This window comes from Phyllostomus discolor, chromosome 3, assembly GCF_004126475.2.
Source record: "Phyllostomus discolor isolate MPI-MPIP mPhyDis1 chromosome 3, mPhyDis1.pri.v3, whole genome shotgun sequence".
Lineage (NCBI taxonomy): Eukaryota > Metazoa > Chordata > Mammalia > Chiroptera > Phyllostomidae > Phyllostomus > Phyllostomus discolor.
Genome location: NC_040905.2, coordinates 119462727 through 119472173, shown reverse-complemented (window position 1 = coordinate 119472173; position 9447 = coordinate 119462727). Strand labels below are relative to the sequence as shown.

The 9447-nt window shown below is 43.3% G+C and overlaps 1 pseudogene; it reads left to right on the top strand.

Annotated features, from left to right (window-relative positions):
* The first annotated feature begins 4061 nt into the window (after positions 1–4061).
* Positions 4062–4958, top strand: LOC114506065 (annotated as a pseudogene).
* Positions 4959–9447: the final 4489 nt, after the last annotated feature.

The following is a 9447-nucleotide window of genomic DNA, read 5'->3' as shown; positions in this document are numbered from 1 at the left end:
ATGTCTGAGTTTCACCCAGCAAATTATTCAACTATTTCTTTGAAACAACTCCCTTTTTATTAGTAAATTTTGCACCATTATGTGAATAAAAATCCAGTATCACTCACCCTATTTAAGTGGTGTTTTAAAAGGTGTTATCCATCAGGAAAGGTTAGGCAATGCAGCAGTAACAGTTGATCCCAGGAATTCAACACAACAAATGCTGCATGTGCAGTGCGGGCTGGCAGAGGGCCCCAGTCAATGACAGTCACAGGCAGGGAGAGGCAGTACTGACTCAGAACAGGAAATGATCAACTGGAGGGTGGCTCATGTGCTTTTAAATCTTCCACACACAGCCCATTGGCCATGGACAGTCATATGGCCCTGCCCAACTACAGGGAAAATAGGAAACATGGGGACCATGTGTATTCTGGTAAGCAGTTAATGTCTCCTCTGCAGAGGGTAACTGCTCAAGTAATAAAACAACAAAACAATGATTAAGTCTACTTCAAAGGCTGTGCTATAAGAAAACTCTGAGCCAAAACATTTAAAAAAGAAGAGAGATCAGCAAGCATTATAAATGAGTTGAAGACAGTTACAGAACCAACCTGAGGCTGTCTCCTGAACTCCAACAAAAGGACTAAGAGAGAACACAGAGGGCAATGATTCTCACAATGTGATTTAATGTTATCAATGTGCCCCTATTTCAACTGAAATCATCTTCAAGAAAAACCAAGCTTTGAAAAGTGTTTCTTCGAAGCAAAACAGAAACCAGACAAGGCTGAAAGGTATTTTAAGTACCAAAGTGCACAACAGCATCACTGATGTGACAGACAATATTTTCCAAAGATGATGACACCAATATATCCCATCTCATTAGCTCACACACTGTGACAATGACAGATCTCTACCAACAGGAGTCTGTGTTCTCTCCCCTTGATTCTGAGTGGGCCTGTAATTACAGCAGAAGTGAAATCCATGACTTCTGAAGCTGTATTTTAAAAAGGTGACACACACTAGAAGTAAAGAGCACGCCTAGTGCCCAGGTCTTAGTTTACAATACCAATCTCCAATAACAGGAACCAGAGTTCCTTGGAGAAATGGCTGATTTCAGAGTGAGGCAGGAAATAAATATGAGTCTGGAGCACCTCCTAGTGGCGAAACGTAAGGGTGTACACACACGCACAATGGGGGAAGCAAAGGAAAGAAACACAGAGCCAACCTGAAAGAGCTCCCAAAGGCCAAAGCTGGATCAATTCAAACAACAAAATATATAACATACCATTGAATTATATCCAAAGTATAAAACAAATAACCATGAGCAAATACTGATATAAATCAATGGTTAACAAATCAATTTATATAAATAAATATATAAATAAGTAAATGAATGAATAGGGAGAATAGGCAAATGTCCTGTGCAGAAGCCAAAGTAATTTGTGTGGATTCTCACCCTCAGAGAGGGGGAACATAACTCCTCACTCCTGAAGCGTGATCTGTGCATAATTGCTGACTTGCTTCCAAAATATACAGCATGAAAAAGGAGAGGAAAGAGTACTTTTACAGTGGAGAAACTTCACAAACACCAGGTCAGCCATGTGATCATGGTTAACATCAAAAGTAGGAACTTCCAGCCAATGTGGAAGCATAGGTAGATACACTTTGCCTCCTCACACAACCAAAAGAAGGACAACAAATTTCAAAACAAAAAAATAACCAGAACTGCCAGAAAATTGAACTGTATGGAAGTCTGACAACTAAGGGGTTAAAGAAGAAACATTCATTCAGACTGGTAAGAGGGGCAAACATGGGCAGCCGGGGTAGAGAGGACATGTGACAAGGCAGCAGCTAAAGGACTGGGTGGGAGAAGCAGGGGCTGGCAGACTGGGGAAGGCAAGGCAGCAGCTGCCAGACTGGGCAGTCCCACAACTGCATGTGGATAAACCAGAGGAACAACTGTGGAGCAAGACAGACCACACAACCCAGGGTTCCAGCATGGGAAAATAAAGCCTCAAAACCTCTGGCTGTTAATAACTGTGGGTGTTGTGGCAGCAGGAGAAACTCTCCCAGCCTCACAAGAGAGTTCATTGGAGAGACCCACAGGATCCTAGAATATACACAAACCCACCCACCTGGGAATCAGCATGAGAAGGACCCAATTTGCTTGTGGGTAGCGGGGAAAGTGACTGAAAGCTCACCAAGAGCCAAGCAAGTGACATTGTTCCCTTTCTGACCCCTCCCCAACAGACAGCACCACAATGCAGCAACTAGGGTTGCCCCACCTTAGCAAATACCTAAGGATCCAACCCTTAACAACATAACAGGTGAGCGGAGACAAAAACAAAAATGGCCCCAATGAATGAACAGATCAAAACTACAGAAAAACAACTAAGCAACAAAGAGATAGCCAACTTATCAGACGCAGAGTTCAAAACACTGGTAATCAGGATGCTCAAGAAATGGTTGAGTATTGTCACAAAAGAGAGGAAAAGGTGAAGGCTCTGCCTTTATAAAGTAAAATAAAGAAAAATATACAGGGAACCAACAGTGAAAGGAAGAAAACTGGGACTCAAATCAATGAATTAGAGCAGAAGGAAGAAATAAACATTCAACCAGAACAGAATGAAGAAATGAGAACTCAAAAAAATGAGGAGATGAGCCTCCCAGATGACTTTAAACGTTCTAACATCTGAATCGTAGGAGTGCCAGAAGAAGAAGAACAAGAAATTGAAAACTTATTTGAACAAATAATGAAGGAGAATTTCCCCAATCTGGCAAAGGAAATAGGCTACCAGTAAGTCCAGGAAGCTCAAGAGTCCCAAAGAAGTTGGACCCAAGGAAGCACACACGAAGGCACATCATAATTACATTACCCAAGATTAAAGATAAGAAGAGAATCTTAGAAGCAGCAAGAGATAAGGAGACAGTTACCTACAAAGGAGTTCCCATCAGACTGTCAGCTGATTTCTCAAAAGAAACCTTACAGGCAAGAAGGGGCTGGAAAGAAGTATTCCAAGTCATGAAAGGTAAGGACCTACATCCAAGATTACTCTACCCAGCAAAGCTATTATTTAGAATGGAAGGGAAGATCAAGTGCTTCCAAAATAAGGTCAAGTTAAAGGAGTTCATCATCACCAAGCCCTTATTTTATGAAATGTTAAAGGGACTTATCTAAGTAAAAGAAGATAAAAAGCATGTACAGTAAAATGACAGAAACTCACAACTGTCAACAACTTAACCTAAAACAAATACAAAAACAGACTAAGCAAACAACTAGAACAAGAACAGAATCACAGAAATGGAGATCACATGGAGGGTTATCATCAGGGAGGGGGAGGGAGGAAAATGGGGGAAAAGGCACAGGGAATCAGAAGTATAAATGGTAGATACAGAATAGATAGGAGGTTAAGAATGGCATAGGAAATGGAGAAACCAAAGAACTTACATGTACAACCCATGGACATGAACTAAGGTGAGGGTGATGCTGGTGAGGGGGGAGCAGGTTAGAGGGGAATAAAGAGGAGAAAAAATTGGGACAACTGTAATCAATTAAATATATTTTTTAAAATTACAAATGCATGTACCTGGGGTTCCAGGATGTTCATTTCTAGGGATGTATTCTTTAGGTACCTATATGTGCAGTGAATGGAGTATGCACAGCATTTTTCTTCCCAGTGTTGTTTGTAAGAGCAAAAGTATTGACAAAAATTGTTAACACTGGTTACATCCTGGAAGGGGAACTGTGTGGCTGGGAATGGAGTTGGGGAGCCAGTTTTCACTATACCGACTTTAATACTTTTTGACTTTTGCACTATGTATTACCTCTCCTAAAATAAATATTAATATACGTTCTGCAAAGTGTGACTTGGAACAGAATGAGTATTTTTCTTTGAATAGACTCAATTTAAAAATAAATACATTTATTGAAAAGGAAAATATGCTTTGTCATCTTCAAAGAAAAGTTGGTATCATCTGCCATATATAGCAGATAATCATGAGTGTGAATATCATGGGAAGAAACAGTTTTGGAAGCTTAATAAGATACCCCCTTTTCTCTTACAGGCTCTGTAAAATATACTTTAAAAAAACAGAAACCAAAGTCATGCTTTTCCATGCTACCCAGAGAGGGACCCATACAGCATTGTTCTCGATTCCCACATAACTTAAAGGGACACTTTCACAATGTCTAGAGGCCTTGATGTCCTGCAAATGAAGGAGGAAGATGTCTTCAAATTCCTTGCAGCGGGAAGCCACTTAAGTGGCACCAACCTTGACTTCCAAATGGAACAGTATTTCAAAAGGAAAACTGATGGCACTTACATCATAAAACTGAAGAGAACCCAGGGGGAAGATGCTTCAGCTGTCAGCTCATGCCATTGATTTCATTGAAAACCCTGCTAATGTCAGTGTCATATTGTCCTGGAATACTGGTCAGCAAGCTGTGCTGAGGTTTGCTGCTGCTGCTGGGGCTACCTCTATGTGGGCCGATTCACTTCTGGAACATTTCCTAATCAAATCCAGGAACCTTCCAGGAGCCAAGACTTCTGGTGATTACCGATCCCAGGGCTGACCACCAGCCTTTCACTGGCGTGTCTTATGTTAATCTGCCTGCCATTGCTCTGTGTATCATAGGCTCTCTGCACTCTGTGGACACTGCCATCCCTTGCAACAGGGGGGCTCACTCAATGGGTCCGATGTGGTGGATGCTGGCCCAGGAAGCTCTGTGTATGTGTGGCACCATCTCTCTCGAACACCCCTGGGAGGTCATGTCTGATCTCTACTGCTACGGAGATCCTGAAGAGATTGAGAAGGGAGAGCAGGCTGCTGCTGAAAAAGCTGTGACCAAGGAGGCATTTCAGGGTGAATGGACTGCTCCAGCCCTCAAGTTCACTGCTGCTCAGCCTGAGGTTGCTGAGTGGTCTGAAGGCACAGGCATGCTCTGTGCCTGGTCAGCAGTTTCCTAGTGAAGCCTGCAACCCCCACCATGCAGACCACTGAGTGAGTAGCAACAACCACTAGTCTTAAGCTGTTCTCCCATAGACTCTCAACAGAATGGAAATCAACTGATGGAAAATGAAGTTTCTTTATTAAAAAAGTAAGCAGTCATGCCTTAACTGGGGTGGCTCAGTTGGTGTTATCTTGCAAAGTGAAAGGTCATGGGTTCAATTTCCTGTCAGGGCACATGCCTAGGTTACTGGTTTGGTCCCCAGTTGGGGCACATACAAGAGGTAACGGATTAATGTTTCTCTCTCATGTCAATATTTCTCTCCCTCTCTTTCTTCCTCCCTTCCCCTCTCTCAAAACAAACAAAAAAACAAACAAACAAACAAACAAACAAAAAACCCACAATGAAAGTGCTGTCATGCTGGTGGTATGTACCCCTGATATGACCTGGTAAGAAAGGCACCTCACCTCTGAGCTTTCTCCCCCAGAACTCATAACCCCAGCCTACTGATGAGGAAACCATCAGAAAATTCCCAACTGAGGGACATTCTACAAAATGCCTCATTCGTACTCCTCACAAATAATGAGGAAAGTACAAGAAATTCTCATAGTCGAGGGGCACTAAGGAGAAAACTACATGTAGCTGGATGGACTCCTACAACAGAAAAGGGACATCAGGTAAACTAAGGAATTCTGAACAAAGCATGGCTTTTAGTTATAAAAATCTATCAATATTGGTTCATTAATTATGACAAATGTACCACATTATCCTAAGATGATAGGGAAACTGGATGTAGGGTACATTGAAACTATGTTATCTTGACAATTTTTCTGTAAATCTAAAACTATTCTAAAATTAAGGGTTTTTTAAATGTAAAAGTACAATTTTTATTATGGGTTTAAAAAACACTTAAAATCCAAGAAGTTTTTCTGAGCAAACAAAATTTCTGAATTATAATGAAGTCACATAAAAATATATTCACGTAAGTACTTTTATTTTAAAAATTAGTGTAGGCATCATGTATTAGAGGAGATCTTGTCATGTCTGATTTTCCTAAATTTTATAAAAATCAAATAACTTTTTGCCTCTTGTCTCTCCTTCTAATGCATAATAGATTTATAATGGGAATCAGCCTTAATTCCTCCTTGGGTGTAGAAGAGGTATAACAAATGTATATAAGAAATGTAATATTTCCGATGCCATTTAGAAAACTGTTGAAGATGAAGTAGTTGCACGGTGATGCCACCACTTTCACAGCACTGAAAAGTGTCAGCTTAAAAGCCAATTCCAAGGCTGCTGAAATGGGGGTAGAGGAGTGGCAATAACGCCACAGGAAGTGAAGTCCCATGGTAAAAGACTGGTTGTTCTCTTTTATGAACACATTTCATCTGCATCTATAATTCATCTCAAGCCACTTTTAAAAACACAAACAAGCTGGCAAAGTGTTTGTCTCTGCCAGGTTGCCAGTACCCCCCCTCACTGTGAAAGGCCAGGACCGCATCACTGATCATTGAGGAAGAGAATCACGGTGTCCTTCCAGAATCAGGAGCTCCAGGAGCCCTGTCTGGGCTCCTAGAGGTCAGTGCCCACCCTACTACAGTCTCTGCCCACCCACTGTCAAATGAAAAACAAAGCTGGACTTAGTAAAGGGAGACTTATTTAAGAGGATGATTGCAAGAGGGGACAGGGACTACTGCAATAGAGAATGCTATGACCAAAGTCAGCACATGTCTTAAGGGTTAGGCAACAAGATGTTTTCTTTCATAGAGAGGAGAGAACACAGCAAGAAAGGTCTGGGGAGCAGAAGGAAAGGATGGCATGATGAGACAGTACCCTTAAGCCAGCCTATTCTCAGGAGGGGCTGTCTAATGGCTCAGGCTGAGGGTGACCCAAAGTTCAGGGACATGGAGGTAGGGGAGATTTTAACCAATTTTGTTAACAAGCATTTTGCTGCAATTGACTAGCAGGGACAAGCAGTTCAGCTAATCATTGCTGAGGCAAAGAATGGAAATTTGAAGTCTGTAATTGACCTTTTCATAGGTAAACAAGGGGGGACATCTATGACTTACCTAAGTCACACAGAGGGTGATTCTTTGCAGAGAGCTGTTTTCTGGAACACAAAAGGATGAGGAGAATTCCTTCAATCCTCACTGTTTTCCAGGAGCACAAGGCTCAGGCCAAACTCAGTATTGTCACCACTCAACTGGGGATGATAATTATAATAGTTATCTATGATTTTAATTTAAGTACTTTGCAAGTGCCAGGTGTGTAGTAAATGTGTTACAGAACAGACTGGGGGCAGGGGAACAGTTATTGGCCTACCCAGGGACACCAAAAACTGTTACAGAACACACCCACACACAGGGGCCAAGGGGGGTTACTATATACAATTATCGAAAGGACCCCCTCCAGGTTCATTATGTCCACTGCCTTATAGGAAAGACATCTCTCAATGCCAGAGATTTGTGAAAAGGAAAGGAAATGTTCATTTAATGCTATACAGACTCAAAGTAGTGACCTAATGTCTTGATTAAAATATCAAAGTCCTTTAAGAAACCCACAGATGTCCACAGTGCTTCCTTCTCCCCCTGCCCTAATTCGGGATACTGTAATTCCAGAAAAGAAGCAAACGTCCGTGTTTCAGGCCGCTGTCACCATCAGCTGTGTCGAGGTCCAGGCAGGACCTCCAATTAATCCAAAGCCATGTGGCACCTTCTCATGGCCTATTGGCAAGAGTTCTTTCACCCTTCTTCCAGGCAAAGTCTCTCCTGCTTCCCAGGCCACTTGGCCAAAGGGAGCACCCTAAAGCCACGTGGTCCTCTTCTATCAAAGCTGCGGGGGTCTGCACTCTGACGAAACCACATGGCTCTCTCTCTCACATGGCTGCAGGGGTCCCCGCTCTGCCAGAAGTGCGTGGCTCTCCCCTCTATTGCCACAGCCACATGTACTCTCCCTGCACTGCCACAGCCATGAGGTCCTCTCTGCAATGGCTTCAAGGAGGGGGGTTCGCCACTCGGCCAAAGCCAAGTGGAGGTTCTCTGCTAAAGCAGCATGGTGATTCTCTCTCACAGGGCTGTGGGAGTCCCCATTCTGCCAAAGACCACGTGGTTCTCTCTCTAATGGCTACCACCATCTGGATTTAAACCCCCGCACCAATCTTCCTCTGCAGCCCCATTTCCGACTCCTCAATCGGCTACACTTGCCAGCACTCCCCTATCCTTCCAGCTTTACTGGGCTGCCATAGTGGGTCTCGGCAGGCGTGGCCCCATGTCATGGAGCCAATCTTCTCCAAGGGCCCACACAAGCACTGTGACTCGGGGGACCTGATGCCCAGTTATGTCTTGGGGGGTAAGTTACTTCCATCCCCTTGGCTCAGAGCATGGCCATGGCTATTTAACATCTATGCAACTAGTTAAAGGTCATAGATATGTTAAATGACCACACCAGAGGTTAGCCACAAAGCTGTGCTGTACAAAACAGCTCAATGGCCCTGTTCCATGTGTCCCTTCCCCCAATTCACACCTGTGGGGGAAGGGGTGAGGCCATCCTAATATTTGGACACCTTGAGTTCTGGACCCCATTCCAAGTTCCTTTTTGGGCCCCCCGCCTTGGCTGCACACTGTTTCAAATGTACCATAAATATCTGTTCACTTCATTTACCTGTGAAATCCTTGAGGGTAGGGGTTGAGCTTATTTTATGTTTTCTTTGGTGCTAGTACAGTAACTAGAATCCACTGATCTGTTGAATTGGCCTTGAACAAGCCTCTGTCTCTCTACCTGTAAATAAAACATAATAATCTCCACCTCACGGAGTTGTTGAGAAAATAACATGGAGTCCAAGGTGCCCAAATACCTGACACATCTCTGGTGACCAGCGACAAAGACTCTCCTTGACCTAACTTTAGTCAGGCTCTTCCAGTGAGTTTCAGCATGAATCTTGCTGGGTCAGTTTAACAAAAATCCCCACCCTTGGTATATGATAAAATTCCTCATCCCTCAACCTTCATTTAGCAGAATTCCCCTTACCCCTGATGCTTGCTCTTAATATTCCAATCCACTACCCCAGACCCAGCTCCTTAGCGACAAATCTCCTCTTGTATTCCAAGTTGTGCCCCCTCTCTCTCCCCATCACAATCCCACCCCCACTGCAGTAGATTCCTGAATCAAGCCTGTCTCACCGTCTTTTACAATTGCCTTGAATAACTTAACACCAGTAAATGAATACCCTTCCCTTTTCTACCCAGAGTCCATACTAAGTATAAACAGAACTTTTGTACTGCCTCTGTTCAATCAATGCTGGCAGCGGTGGGAAGTTGCCCAAAACCAAACCCCTAGTGGAGCCCATGCTCTGAGTCAGACAGGTAGCCGAGCAAGAGGGCCCTGGTCTCAAACATTAAAACCCAGTCTTTCTCACTCCTATAGGCTGCGGGAGCAGCACCTGGGATTTCAGCCTCAGTATCTGAGACTTTCCAAAAGTACAAGTGTTTGGCCACTTTATTTCACACACCTTGGTCTAACCCTCT